Source organism: Cynoglossus semilaevis, chromosome 16, assembly GCF_000523025.1.
Source record: "Cynoglossus semilaevis isolate Cse_v1.0 chromosome 16, Cse_v1.0, whole genome shotgun sequence".
Lineage (NCBI taxonomy): Eukaryota > Metazoa > Chordata > Actinopteri > Pleuronectiformes > Cynoglossidae > Cynoglossus > Cynoglossus semilaevis.
The window spans coordinates 11,055,385-11,068,569 of NC_024322.1; the positions used below are offsets into that span (position 1 = coordinate 11,055,385).

General features: G+C 37.8%; 1 protein-coding gene across 4 annotated transcripts in view; it reads right to left on the reverse strand.

The window, feature by feature from the left end:
• cckbrb (cholecystokinin B receptor b) overlaps positions 1-13,185 on the reverse strand; it is an 86,734-nt gene that overhangs the window by 53,124 nt on the left and 20,425 nt on the right. For all 4 annotated transcript variants that reach the window (XM_025063613.1, XM_025063614.1, XM_025063615.1 and 1 more), the window contains exons 6-7: positions 5,733-5,826; positions 1,065-1,128 (exon numbers count right to left, since the gene is read on the reverse strand). The gene's annotated coding sequence lies outside the window, so the exon portion shown is untranslated. The remainder of the gene's footprint in view (positions 1-1,064; positions 1,129-5,732; positions 5,827-13,185) is intronic.

The following is a 13,185-nucleotide window of genomic DNA, read 5'->3' on the forward strand; positions in this document are numbered from 1 at the left end:
AAAATCACTCAAACATTACCAGAATCTGATTCGACCAGTGTTCGATTTTAATTGTGTTGGCAATGCAGGCATGCACACACTCTCACTAATGTACGGCTGGAGGTTAAATCATGGTGTGTCATTTCTACTCAGAGCATTATGCTGAGGAGAAATCGTGCAGACCCATATGTTGTGGAGCATTCAGTTCAGATCACAGATAATGGTCTGCAGCAGTCCGAGGACGTGGTCTGGTTTTTTTTCACAACACCCAGCTACAAAAGCTCTTTGTGTTCCTTTTTTTCTGCAAAATATTGATAATGTTCGCCTCGTGCTGTGACCTACTGCCTACCCATCACTTAGTAGTGTAAACACAAACATTGCCCTATTTCTCAGCCTCTCTGTTTACACAATAGTTTGTTTCTCTATCTTGTGGATCTATGCAGAAGACCATCCTTATATTTTTTGGTTGTACAGTAAATATGTTCCCTGGTATGCTGAACAATGTCCTTTTGTCCAGGTTTTTCTTGTGTATTTTTACGTTGATGTCACACTGTTCTCTCTTTTCTTCTGTATATTGAGTGTCCAAAATCATTGATCCTAAAAATAATGAACGTGGTGAGAATAACCCAATAGAATTATCCCTAGCTTCATAACCTGATTGTGAAAGGCTGTGGTTGTGCGCGTGTGTGTGTGTGTGTGTGTGTGTGTGTGTGTGTGTGTGCCTGTTCAACAGAGATCTATGATTATAGAAATGACAATGGTTCAAAGGCATATAGAAGTATCATTGCTATTATGATTATTATGATTACTATTACACTACCAGTATATTGTAATATTATAGATTATTTAGTTCAAGTAACTTCTTTAATTTTTTACAAACAACTTTGATGAAAAAATTTATAAAACGGTCTCACGAGTCATGATCTTTTCGAGTATGAAAAACTACTGCTACGAGGATTAAAATTGTGTTCTGATGAAAATAAATACAGACATATAATGTCTTCGTCTGGTGTCCTTTTATTATGGTCATTAATGAAAGTGTAAACAATTTCACTTCTTAGCCACACAGATAAGGTACAACATACCCTTTTGCTCCTGTGTTTAGGGGTGGCCACAGTAGGAGTATCCTTATCAGCTTGATACTGTGCACTGTGAGAGGAAAGTATGATGTTAAATATCGACAAATGCAAGAACAAACATTTGAGACGTTAAGTCAAAGAAAAGTTTAAAATTTAAAACCTCTGGTTATTTCATTGCACAAAGTCGCAGCATTACAAGTTTCAGCCTCATAATTTAGTATATGAGGTCGAGTTTTTAATAAGCTGTTGTTCAACTTTGGATCAACAGATGGCAGTATTAGCGATAAGATGGAGATTCGGTTTAGAAACGAGTAGAGTAGAAAGTCCATAAATGCCAAATAATCGACACATATGTCGTTTGTTACACAGAAAAAGACACAAATACCTGCTTTGGGTCAACATTAGTGTCAAATACCACGTTGTAATATTATATTAGCGACCTATAGTTAGATATACATAGTTTAAATCGTACACACCACATTTCCATTGTGGTCCAGGAAAATATAATCTTAGCCTGTATATTTTATAGCTTTTATCAGAGTTTAACTAGTACAAGTGGAGCACTAATCAGCACCAGGTGGTTCGTCGAGCGTTGATTAGCTGCAAGAAAACACGTGTCATCTTTAAAGTCACTGTACGAACAAGACAAAAATTATTGTTTAATATAAGATTAAGTGAAATTTAAATCATACAGGGGTAATATTATTACACAAATACGAGTATTGTACGTCTGGTAAGACTGGTCAACTCGCTAATAATTCTGACCTTTTTTATTATTTACAGAGGAGTCTTTGATTCCTTCTGATTTTGTATAATTATGTGTCAGACCGAATACAGCATACAATTTAGTACAGCTTCCACCCGTGTATCGTGACGGTACAATTACCTGTCAGCGCTACAGTGAAGTTGAGTTTAAACGAACGAAAGCTCAGTTCCAGTGGCTCCTGCACCGTGTGTGGGCGGGGGGCTGCGGGGTGGCGGAAGTGAAGGGGAGCGTGGGAGACAAATCACGAGAGCCACATGGGTAATTGATTGTCATTTTCAGCGTAAATCAATTATCCACACCGCCTTCACATCTCCGTGACAAAATGCTGCAGCATTTCTGACAGACCGTAAGACCATAACGAAATGATCATCCATTAACAACTAACCTTAGTAAATTACAGTCAATTGTGTCTAATGTATATTATGATTACACTATCAGAGCGGTTGAACTGTGTGAGGTTAATCCCACTGTTGTACTGCACAAAACTCACCAGCAGGGGTCACTAGTATTATGAAAGAAATATTTCATTTAAAGGGGAAGCATCGAGGGTCCTGGAACAACAAAAGTATGCAGAAAAGTATTGATTATCTACTTTAACATGTTTTATCAAATTCAACTTTTATTAACAACGTTGTTTGATCAGTTGTTGAATTAATAAGTTAGCGTTGATCATTTTTAAGATATGAATGCAGGTGTTCATTTTAAATCTGTAAAAACCAAATACCAAGTTCTGAAACCTGTACCAAATGCATTTCTTTTATCTTGTAATTTTTGTTTGTGTTTATTATTATTTTAAATGAGTTTCAGAAATATTCATATATAAAACAAAAATGTTACACCATAGGCTTTACGTTTCTAAAGATTCTACATCTCACCAAAGCTTCTGTGCTGAATAGATGTGAACTAACATCAGGTTGAGCTGTGCTTCCAAATCTGCCTGTCAGAAAATAAAGACTATTTTACTGTTTATTTCTATTACTGTAAGTTTGTAAGATCAGTCGACTCTGTGACCTCTGTAGGTAACACCAGCCAGAAGTTTATCACAGTGTATATTACTAAAAAATCTCTTCTCATCAGTTAGTAAAGTATCAGCAAAAAGAAGAAACGGCTCAAAACAATGACTTCATTATCATGTTTTTAAAAGTTATTCCAAAGCAGTACCTTTAAAAAAAACACTGCTTTTAAGTTCAAATGGACATTTTGTTAGTGATTGAATTCCAGAAAATGTATACCACATTTGCATTTTAATACACAGGCCCCACTCCAAGAATAAGTAGCATAATACCATTGGCATTTAAAGGCCTCGTGCTTCTCAAAACTGAAGCAGCATAAGAAACAATACAAGATGTGATATATAATAAATGCATTTTAACACACGAGTGATTGGAGCAGAGGTTGCAGAGAAAATATGTTCAGGTGCTTTGTGATGAAATGGTATTAGGAAAGGAAAATCTGAAGTGACATCAACATGACAGTGATGGAATTGTGTAAAGGTTCCTCTCGCGTCAGGAGAAGGCATGAATCACAGCACATATGGCTGCTGAGCAGCCTCACATTCTTCATGCAGCCTAACACAAAAACCTGTGTATATTTGTCACGCCTCACGTGTTATTGCTGAATTCACTCACCCACTTAAACTAAATCATTTAGCATCTGGGAAGAAATAAAAGGCTTGAATAAAAGGTTTCACTAAATTTTTTTATCTGTCCACTCCATTCCAATAATGCTCTAAATGTCAGTTGTTCTTATAAAATGTTCCCACTGGATCATGTTTGGACGTTTCACAAATGCAACGCTACAGTTTAATGACTGAAATACCAGACAACTCTGTATGATACATGGTGGAAATTAAAGGGGGAAATGAGCTGTATGACCCTGAATAGTTTGATGTGCGACCTCGGAATAGAATTCAGTTCATTACATTGGTTGCAATAACTGTTATATTGGTATGAACAGACGAGCTGATGCTGCTGAACGGAATAAGACAAGCTCCATGAATACACACCATGCATTAGCTCCAACCACCTTGGAAGACGCAGCATCATATGTACGTCAACTGGTTGTTGGGGGTTTTGTGTGTGCTGTTTTGTTTATTGTAAAGTAGTATGTGCTCTTGTCCAAGGGGGCTATGCTGCTTCCCAAGATCAGTCACAAATACATAAAAACCTGTTGTCTTAGTTTCAGGAATGCATTAGCAAGATGGTGAAAAATGCCTAGAGTGAATTTCAATTGGTGTTTAACAAGGCATGTCAGCTGCACTGAATATAAGCTGCAGCCCTGCATGTTGGTTTGTTTTTAATAATATTAATTTACATCTATTGTGATGAGCAGCAGATGAACAAGAAGTAATTGACTTGAATTCTCATGTATTCTCACACTTATGGTTTGTACAATCATAATATAAGCGGCAGTTTTATTTCCAAGAAATACACTACAGTATGTGCAATTTCTTTTTTTTGGTCCTGTCTTACAGTATGTTGACAGCAGCAAGTTGCAACCACAGATCCTGCTAAAACATTCTATAGAGATAGACAAATGATATACAAAAAATATAATGAAAATATAAGTTTTCAATTCTGACAAATAGGATGGGATTTCATCCACCTTTTTTTTCATATTTTACACAACTTAAATTTAAACTTAAATCCTAATGGATGGATGGATTAAAGTACTTAATCAGTACATTAAATAATTTTTGTCTGTTTGGACAATCTATTAAATGAGGAATACGAGGATAGTACAGTGTCAGTAAAGATGCAGCAGATGATCAGTGACTGTCTGTGGTATCCAGTGTCTATGTAGTACATAAGTACGACCAATGACCCGTGCAAATGTCGGCTGTCCATGAGTTTCTTTAGCCGCGGCTCATTAGTATTCAGTCTTGGTGTCCTGATAATTTACAGATAACAGTGAAATGTTCTGTCCCACAGCCCTTGGAGAAGCACATATGATAAAAGACTGAATCAATAAAGATTAAATGAGCTGAATGCTCACGTTTGGTCTTCGGTGGTTTGGTGGCTTTTTAGAAAAATGTATCTATATGTAAACAGAGCTAAGCTGAGGATTAGCAGAGAGAAATCGTTGAGAAAATGTGTGCGAGAAAAGTGTTTTGCAGTCGTTTTGACACAAACACATGGCAGCTACGTTATATTGCCACCATTCATTTGTACAGGCTAGCACTTAATGCCATAGTGCAATTACTTCTTCAACAGAAACACCTCTGTGTTATTAGCACCAGGGTTTGGTTTCCATAATGACCACAGATTCTTAAGTAGACTAGTAATAATGTGAGACACTGTCCTGAGTAGGTAAACCACGTGTCACATACAGTCGGCACATTCCCATTCTCTGTAGTCTCATCACCATGGCAACAAATCAGAGGCCTGCTCTGTAGCTCTAATGCACTGAGCTTCTTAAACCTCGTCTCGAAAGCGTATCATACAAACAACCACATATTGAAAATACAAAACTTCTTTTCTTCTTTCTTTTCACTTGATCCCTGTTCTCCCTGGTACATGACAACACTGAGATATTGATACTGCATATACACATGAGATATTAGCCCAATATTTTAACCAATGTTTTGAATATCTCTTTATATAATAAGTGAATACAGGATTATTTTTTCGATAGAAAAGAAATGCATATTTTTTAGTGTATTTGACCAACTACAATAAAGTAGGTATTCTGTTATTGATGAGGAGCTGCGGTGGACAAAGATATTTATATTCTACTGCAGTTAATGAAAAACAAATGTGAATCTAATTTTGAATGTACTGCGTACAGTACCAGACATCAGAGACCACAGAGACTGGACGATGAGTTATTGGTTATTAAACAAAGTCAAATACTACTCTGTGCTATCTTTGTAGCCACCAGCTTTAGCATGAACGTATTTAACAACTCACCTCGGATAACACACACATTAGCAGGGGTGCGAACCAAAGGAAGTCACCTCCACTGATGACATGTGTCGGCAGCTCCGAGGCGTTGTCTCTGAAACTGAAAGATTTTTAAGATGATTAAGATTTTTAAATGAGTGTAACGCAGATTAATTTAGCAGCATCATGTCTACTGCTGGGAAATTATGAATATTAGCTGTGATGAGCTAATGCTATTAGGATAAGGCAGAAGCAGATGAGGTGAGGAGTCAAAACAAACATTTAAAAAGTATCAGTAAAGGTCTGTCCCACGACATTTTCCTTTCACAAGCTTCCAGAAGAACATTGTTGGCATTCAACATGTGGTTCTGGATTCGTTCGTCTTTCAATAAAAACAGTTGAGGGATCTGTTTTAGATCCATGGACATTTACTGGTGCTTTATAAAAACATGTTCTGAACCGAGAACACTTTTCCAACTATTTCCGGATTAAAAACAATGATGTGAAAAAAATGCTATAATTTAAATGCGTTAACAACAGATGACTTGTGAAAGAACAGAACTAAAGTTGTAAAAAGTTCCTCACGGATGTAATAAATGTTATCAGTCAGCTTCCTTATTTTTTTGGGCCAACAGTATAAACAATGATCTATCCAGTCATTTGCAGTGACAGACTGTTACACTTAGTTTTCTTCATAGGGGCCTGTGCACAGATTCACACGATGACCAGAGAAAACCTCCAAACTGATTGCATTTCAATTCTCAGGTCAGAATGTGATTAACCGAATGCAGGGAGCTTGTTATCATGTCTGGTGCTGATTAAAACAATAACACGTCTCATTCTGTGTGCAATGCAGGAGCATCGCCACAGAAAGACTCTTGGGCACAACTGCCTCAGAAGTAATCAGTATTTACGGCTTTGGGAAAACAGTTCCTACCAAAGAATCTCACTTGATAAATAACACGCCACAAAATGAAGGCAGTAAATCAGGAAATGCAAAAAAAAAATCTATTGCAAAACTCTTTACAGCTCAACCTAAAAAACCCTTCATTAACACTTTTTATTATTTAGGCATAAAGGCTTTGTGCAGTTCTTAATAGAATAACAATAATATGACCTGGTGTTCTGACAGTGACAGGGGTCATGTCACTCGTTTTTGTAAGTTTCTATTGAAAAAGCACGAGTGATAATTAGGAATCGCATTTAGAATTCTTTTTAGTTCCTTCCGTTATCAGGGTGGCACGACCTTGGGATGCAACCAAACCTGGGGACTAGATGGTGTTGATACCAGAACCTCTAGTGGCGAGGGTCCTACCACTGCACTGCTCTAGCCCAACCACTCATAGAAAACGTAATAATGTCAGGGGACGTCTGTCTGACACAGCGACAAGCACACAGTTTATATATCAAAACTAAAAAAAAAAACAATTGTTAGAGTGTGTTGCAAATCCAAAGATAAAATGAATAATAATTAGTAGAAAAAATATTTTATCAGTATTTTTATTATCAATTACTAGACCTCTACAGTGACCCCGTTTGAAATCCAGAAAACCCCACAAGAGGTTGCAACCCCAATGTTATTTGTTATAAATGAGAAATATGACAATAAATTGTAAAATAATAAGCAGTCTGTGACAGACTAATGCTATGACCAAGCCATTCGGTGACATCACAGACTGAGACAGACAGCATTAACCAAGTTACCCTCATGTCCCTGAAGTCAAGAACAATAGTAGTGACGCAGTTGTGTTTTTATAATGCAGAGAAAATCTAATATTTACACAGGAGATGGGCCTCGGAGTTCAGCTCCACACACAGACCGTTTATGTTTGGTTCAATTGGAGTGATTAATTTTTTTTTTCCCTGCTTTTGTCCCCATACATCACCTTGGCAGGCTGCTGCCTCCATGTTCTGATATTTTGTTATTGTGAGGCATTACCTAATGGAACATCTATTGGGATGGAGATATGATCTAATTAGCAGGTGGTGTGTTCGAGGTTTGCCTGCAGTAACTTGTTTTATACTTGGAAAATAACAGCAAATCCAGATTTTTCACTTGTATGAAACTCATACAAGTGGATTAAAAAAAAAACGACATTAACATAACAGAAATAAAACAATTACAGCATATTACGTCAATCTGATTTAGTAAATTAAGTTAGTTTGACATGTTTTATGGTCCTATCTTTTGTAAATTGGTATGTTCAACATCTAACATGTGACTCCTTACAACATCGTTTCTTCACACGTCACGCCGATTTCCTGCCAGACTTCAGTTATATATGTGGCTCTGTCTGGGGAATTTACCTCGAATGAGTTGTGACTCAGAATGAGCTGTTTGTAGCTTCCTGGTTCTATGACGCAGTTGAACAAAGGTGGTTGAGCTGATTGATTGCGTCTACAGAATTCTAATCTGCCCTTTCATATCCTCCGGTCCTAATGAATTATCTTTACATGTTACATCACCATCCACACTGATCTGAACTCCTTCAAAAGACAAAAGCGCTGAAGTCTGATGATTTGGATTACTTATTCGCAAAGAAAGTGAACAAAAAACCCAGCCCTCACGAAGCAGATGCAGCGTTAGGGTTCACGGTGGATAATTTACAAAGCTCCAGAGGATTTACCTACGGCCTCCCCTGTTCAATTCACAGACAAGATTAAAGAGGATTTCTGTCTGAATTGCCAGAATGACAGAGGAGGGATTAATTAAGTGTTTTCATCAGTACACCAGTGCAGATGGCCTCCAGGGAAAAGACTTTACCTCTCCCTGTCTGAGCTGATAGTTACCAAACAAAACCTGACATAAATGCTTTCCTGGTGGTACATACATTTTCACCTGGCATTATAAGCTACAACTGTGTTTGTTTTTGACCCAGCGAATACAGTGGTCTCTCAGGAGGAAATACACAGCAGAAAGCCAAAGAGAACAGACCTGCGTGATCTTAAACGGGAATGACAACGACCCAACACAGACATCGACATGGAGAACTGTTTATATACTCGAGGAACCAGGTGAGACGAGTCAGACTAATTAACAGGGAGTCACAGGACACAGGTGATCGTGATGTCACAAATTACCCAAACACAGACAACACAATTTCCTAGTAAGAGGTGTGAGACGTAGCTATGAAAATGTTGGTGAAGCCGATGTCCTCAATAACATTAAGCTGGCTATTGTGTAAGTCAGCCAGTGAGACTGGTCCGACCCAAGCTGTCTGTCTGACCTGCAGGTGAAACATGAAATCCATACCAGGTGTGGAGGTGGTATTTTAAGCCTGAGATGCTTCGATGACGTGAAAACCTTTAACTACAGAGTGTAGAGGAGAGATCCTGGTGTGGGTGGGTGCATCTAAGACTTTCTTGTTCCAGGGCCAGGTGAGACTGTCGGCCAGTCTGTCTACAGACGTCATCCTTCTGCTTTTAACTGGTTGAAAAATAAATTTCAGATGTAAAATGCCTTACACAGTAACCATGGGCAAAGTCAAACACTCACACTGTTTGGTCAGTGGAATTTTGGTTAATTGCTAATGCTTTTACCAGCATATCGAACCATCAGTTAAGCCCGGCCAGATCACTGTGTCAACAGGGGGATTCCCCTCAGTTAAGCCTCTGTGGGTGGACGTCAACCTGTCAAGGTTGAGCACTGTCTGCCTTTCCACTCGTCCACTGTGTGGAAAATTTATCATTTATTCAGACCTTATCAAACCCTGCAGTGGAGACAACACATAATGATGGGACCCAAGGCCAGGCTGTTGTTATCTGTCAGGAACAAAACAGAACTGTGGAGTCCGATGGCAGGTGCACCAATAACCCCGGGCAACTGCAGGAAACACTGTCACAGATTTTAAACAGTGAAACATGCCAACAGCTATTCATTTCAATTGAAACAAACGTCTACAATCTCATGAAAAGAAAGATCATTAAACTTAATAGCTGCGGGCAATACATGAAATATTAAATCGAGGCATTATGTTGAATTTCTGCTGATTAAAAATGTATCCTTCATAATCTTACCATATTTCATGTCAAGAAACATATTAACCCTAAAGTCTTGCCATTTTATATTAGCATAAATAAGTAAAGAATTTTTATAAAGAATTTTTCACCAGTAGAATTCATAAATTGCCTTACAATAATATAAACAACAAGGGGAAGTCTTCCATTATTGGGACCGTGTATGACAGCAGATGTGGGTTAACCAATGATCCAGTCATGGATGCGACCTTGCTCATGGAAATCGACGACATTATTGATGTTCTGAAATCCGAATGTTCTAAAAACGTTTATGGGGGAAAAAAGTTTAGGAAAAAAGTTGAATCTTGAGGGACACCAGACAACTGGGCAGATATACATATATACTTTTTTTTACCATTTTACAAATATATAATATACATAATAGAAACTAAATCAAATTATAAAAATAAAGATTTGGAAATGTTTAAATGTATCAAAGACCTTTTTTATATAAATTAAGTTTGTTTGCATGTAGTCGCTATGTAAAATACTGTGACAAAAAATAAGTAGGTCAAATGTACCTCCACCAAATCTAGTGCATGTCCAAACACATAAGTCACATTCAGTTCAATGAAGTCAAGGAAAGCCAGTGATTAGAGCTGATTAGTAGAGATGTTGACCTCCGGTGAAACTGTGAAGAGACCCTGCATTCATCCATACCTGTGATTGCAGGAGGGAAGCAGCAGCAGATATCAAGTACTGCAAGGTTAATTGAAGGTTGATGAGCTCTCTCATTTACCAGGTGGAAGGTGTCTCAGTGTTTAATAAAACATGACACATTGGGTCAGTCATCGAGGCAGTTAACGTCGTGACAGCTCAGAGGGAACCTTCAAAATCTCATAACCTATTTTTAGTCAGATGTTATTACATAGGCCACAACAACAAGTCGATTACTTTATATCCTATTAACTGAAAATGCTTCCTGTTACTTTTTATTTTTACAAATAAATTACTAATTTCCTCAGGAACGCTCTCACCTCTGATTAGCCTGTTCTAATGCAGGCTGTGTAGTGTGCAATTAACACATTTCCCACAGGCAGTTGAGACGATAAACACAAGGCACGGAGTTACACATGCACATCCCTCCATTTTCCATTCACTCCCTTCTCAGATGGCAATTACCTTTAAGTGCAGATGACATCACAAATTACCCATTTCTAATTATTGTTTTACTCAAATTGAATATATTAATGAAGTAGCAGTCGGAATTTGTGTGTTTTGGTGTTTTCGAGAGATGTAACGATAAACCCAACTCACAATATGAAATAATTCATGAGTTCTTTTTACAATATGAGCTCCAAAAAATAGTTATCTTCAAAAAAAACATTTCTTCACAAAAATACTGCACTATTTATCTTCTGTGCTTCTTGTTCTCTTCCCACGTTCTGTTTGAACACCTGAACGTCACCTAGGCAACGTAAGGACCTACCATCTTGGTTTAATAGTGTGTTACAACCAATGATTATAGGGGCATACCACCATCTACTTTACAAGAAAATAGACCATTGACTTTTCAAGATACTGCAGTCTACTATTTGTATCAAATATTGTGTCTACTGTACATTATGTGTATTATCTTTTATACGTTTGCACATGTGAGTGTGTCATTAATACTGGGTTTTAGTTAAAAATCCTCTTCTTCTTTTTCCATTAAATGAACATGGCCCCTGTGGAGATGTCATGTCGGCGCAATGAAATTACCTTAAGGTAAATTACCTTAAGGTAAATTACCTTAAGGTAACGTGTCTGCAGAATTTACATGTTAAGTAAACTGTCTGTCCCTGAGCTTATACTGCAGTTAGAGCATATCCTCCACTAACAGGGGTTTGATTGTGTCTTTTCTGATATCTAATTATACCCAGAAGGGTTCATTAAAGTTATGCTAACTGTATACAAAAGCATAAATAGCACCAGTATAATTATTGCAAAAACAAATATTAAATATATTAGTTTTGGCTTTGAGAAGGGTTAAAAAGGTAGATCTTAGGATAAATTATATTTTGAACCCATTTGGTTTTTGAATCACGTCACATCTTGACAGCTGTTAGTGTTGAGTGTTGATTAGTCACATCTTGACAGCTGTTAGTGTTGATTGGTTGGAGCTGATTTGACCTTTTTCAGGCTCCAGACTTTGTACAGCTTTTGAAGAAAGTCAAATTTATCCTTAGTTAGCTAATCGGTTGAGTTGAAGTTTTGTCAGAAAAGGACATTTTTCAGCTGTAGTTCACAGCCTGATAGTCTACACGATGGCCGAAACACAACAATTTGACCCTAGGCCTGGCACACACAGTAGCTCCGGGTTTCTAAGAGCAGGAGAGCTCTGTCAGTGACAGAGACAGACGTGCACTGTATAAACGTGTGAATCACAGGTGAAATGTACTGTAAGCTGAAGCACTGACTGATCATTAGGACTAATAGAACTCTCTACTATGTAAGTGCTGACAATTAACCATTCTTGGGTTCTTAGAAATGTTTTAATAAATTAAATATACAATTAGAATTTGCCAGTATTCTTGGAGGCACGTGGTAGACACGTCTGATGGGATTTCAAGTGTGAATAATAAAAAGGTTTCAGCCTTCTGTCGCTCTTGGCTGTTTGATAATAATACCTTTATGCACCACTCCACCTGCCTGTGAAATAGCTATAATTCTGGACTGAATGCATTCAATTCCAAGTACGCGTCAATCCCTATAGACCTAACAGCTGCTGTCCCTTTTTCACCATGATGTGCTTCACAGTTGGAGCTAAATTTACTCTCGTGGACGATGTAACAGCTGTCATATAATGTTCACTTGTTGAGTTGAGTTCACATATACCTGCATTAATAAACAAACAATAGGCACTTATAGAAGCAGAGCCACAATTTCCATTTGTCTCCTTAGCGTTGTACCTATTTGATGAGTGCATGTGATGAGAAAACAAATAAGTTAAAAAAGAATCAGTAAATGACATGACCTCCAGCACAGCATCCACCTTGTTAAGTGAAAAGTACATTCATTTAGCCATAATGGACCAAACAATGCTCCTGCGTCTCCGTACAACGACACATCCAGGATGTATTAGCTCCCCTTTTGCTACAAAGTTAGTTGCTAAGCTACTGAAGTCCACATAATGAAATGTCCCATTCAGAGTCAATTGATGATGGAGACATCAATGGCCTCCGCTGAGGAGGAAGAATAGAATGAAGTGAAACGTTCTGGTGGTTCCACAGTGGACTCAGCACATCACTACAGCGATAGGTTCCTTGTTCTCAGAGCCATCGATATCTGTTCAAAGAGTTGAGCTATTTCACTGTGAATTAAGTGACACACAAATGATGTCAGAATCCAAAGTGACCTTTGAGTGTGTGTCTGTGTGTGTCTGTGTGTGTGAGAGAGAGAGAGAGGAAGAGAGAGAGAGAGAGAATCCTGATGTAGCTCTTCGCTAAAATACAGATGTGTTAAAAATGTCAAATCTTTGTAG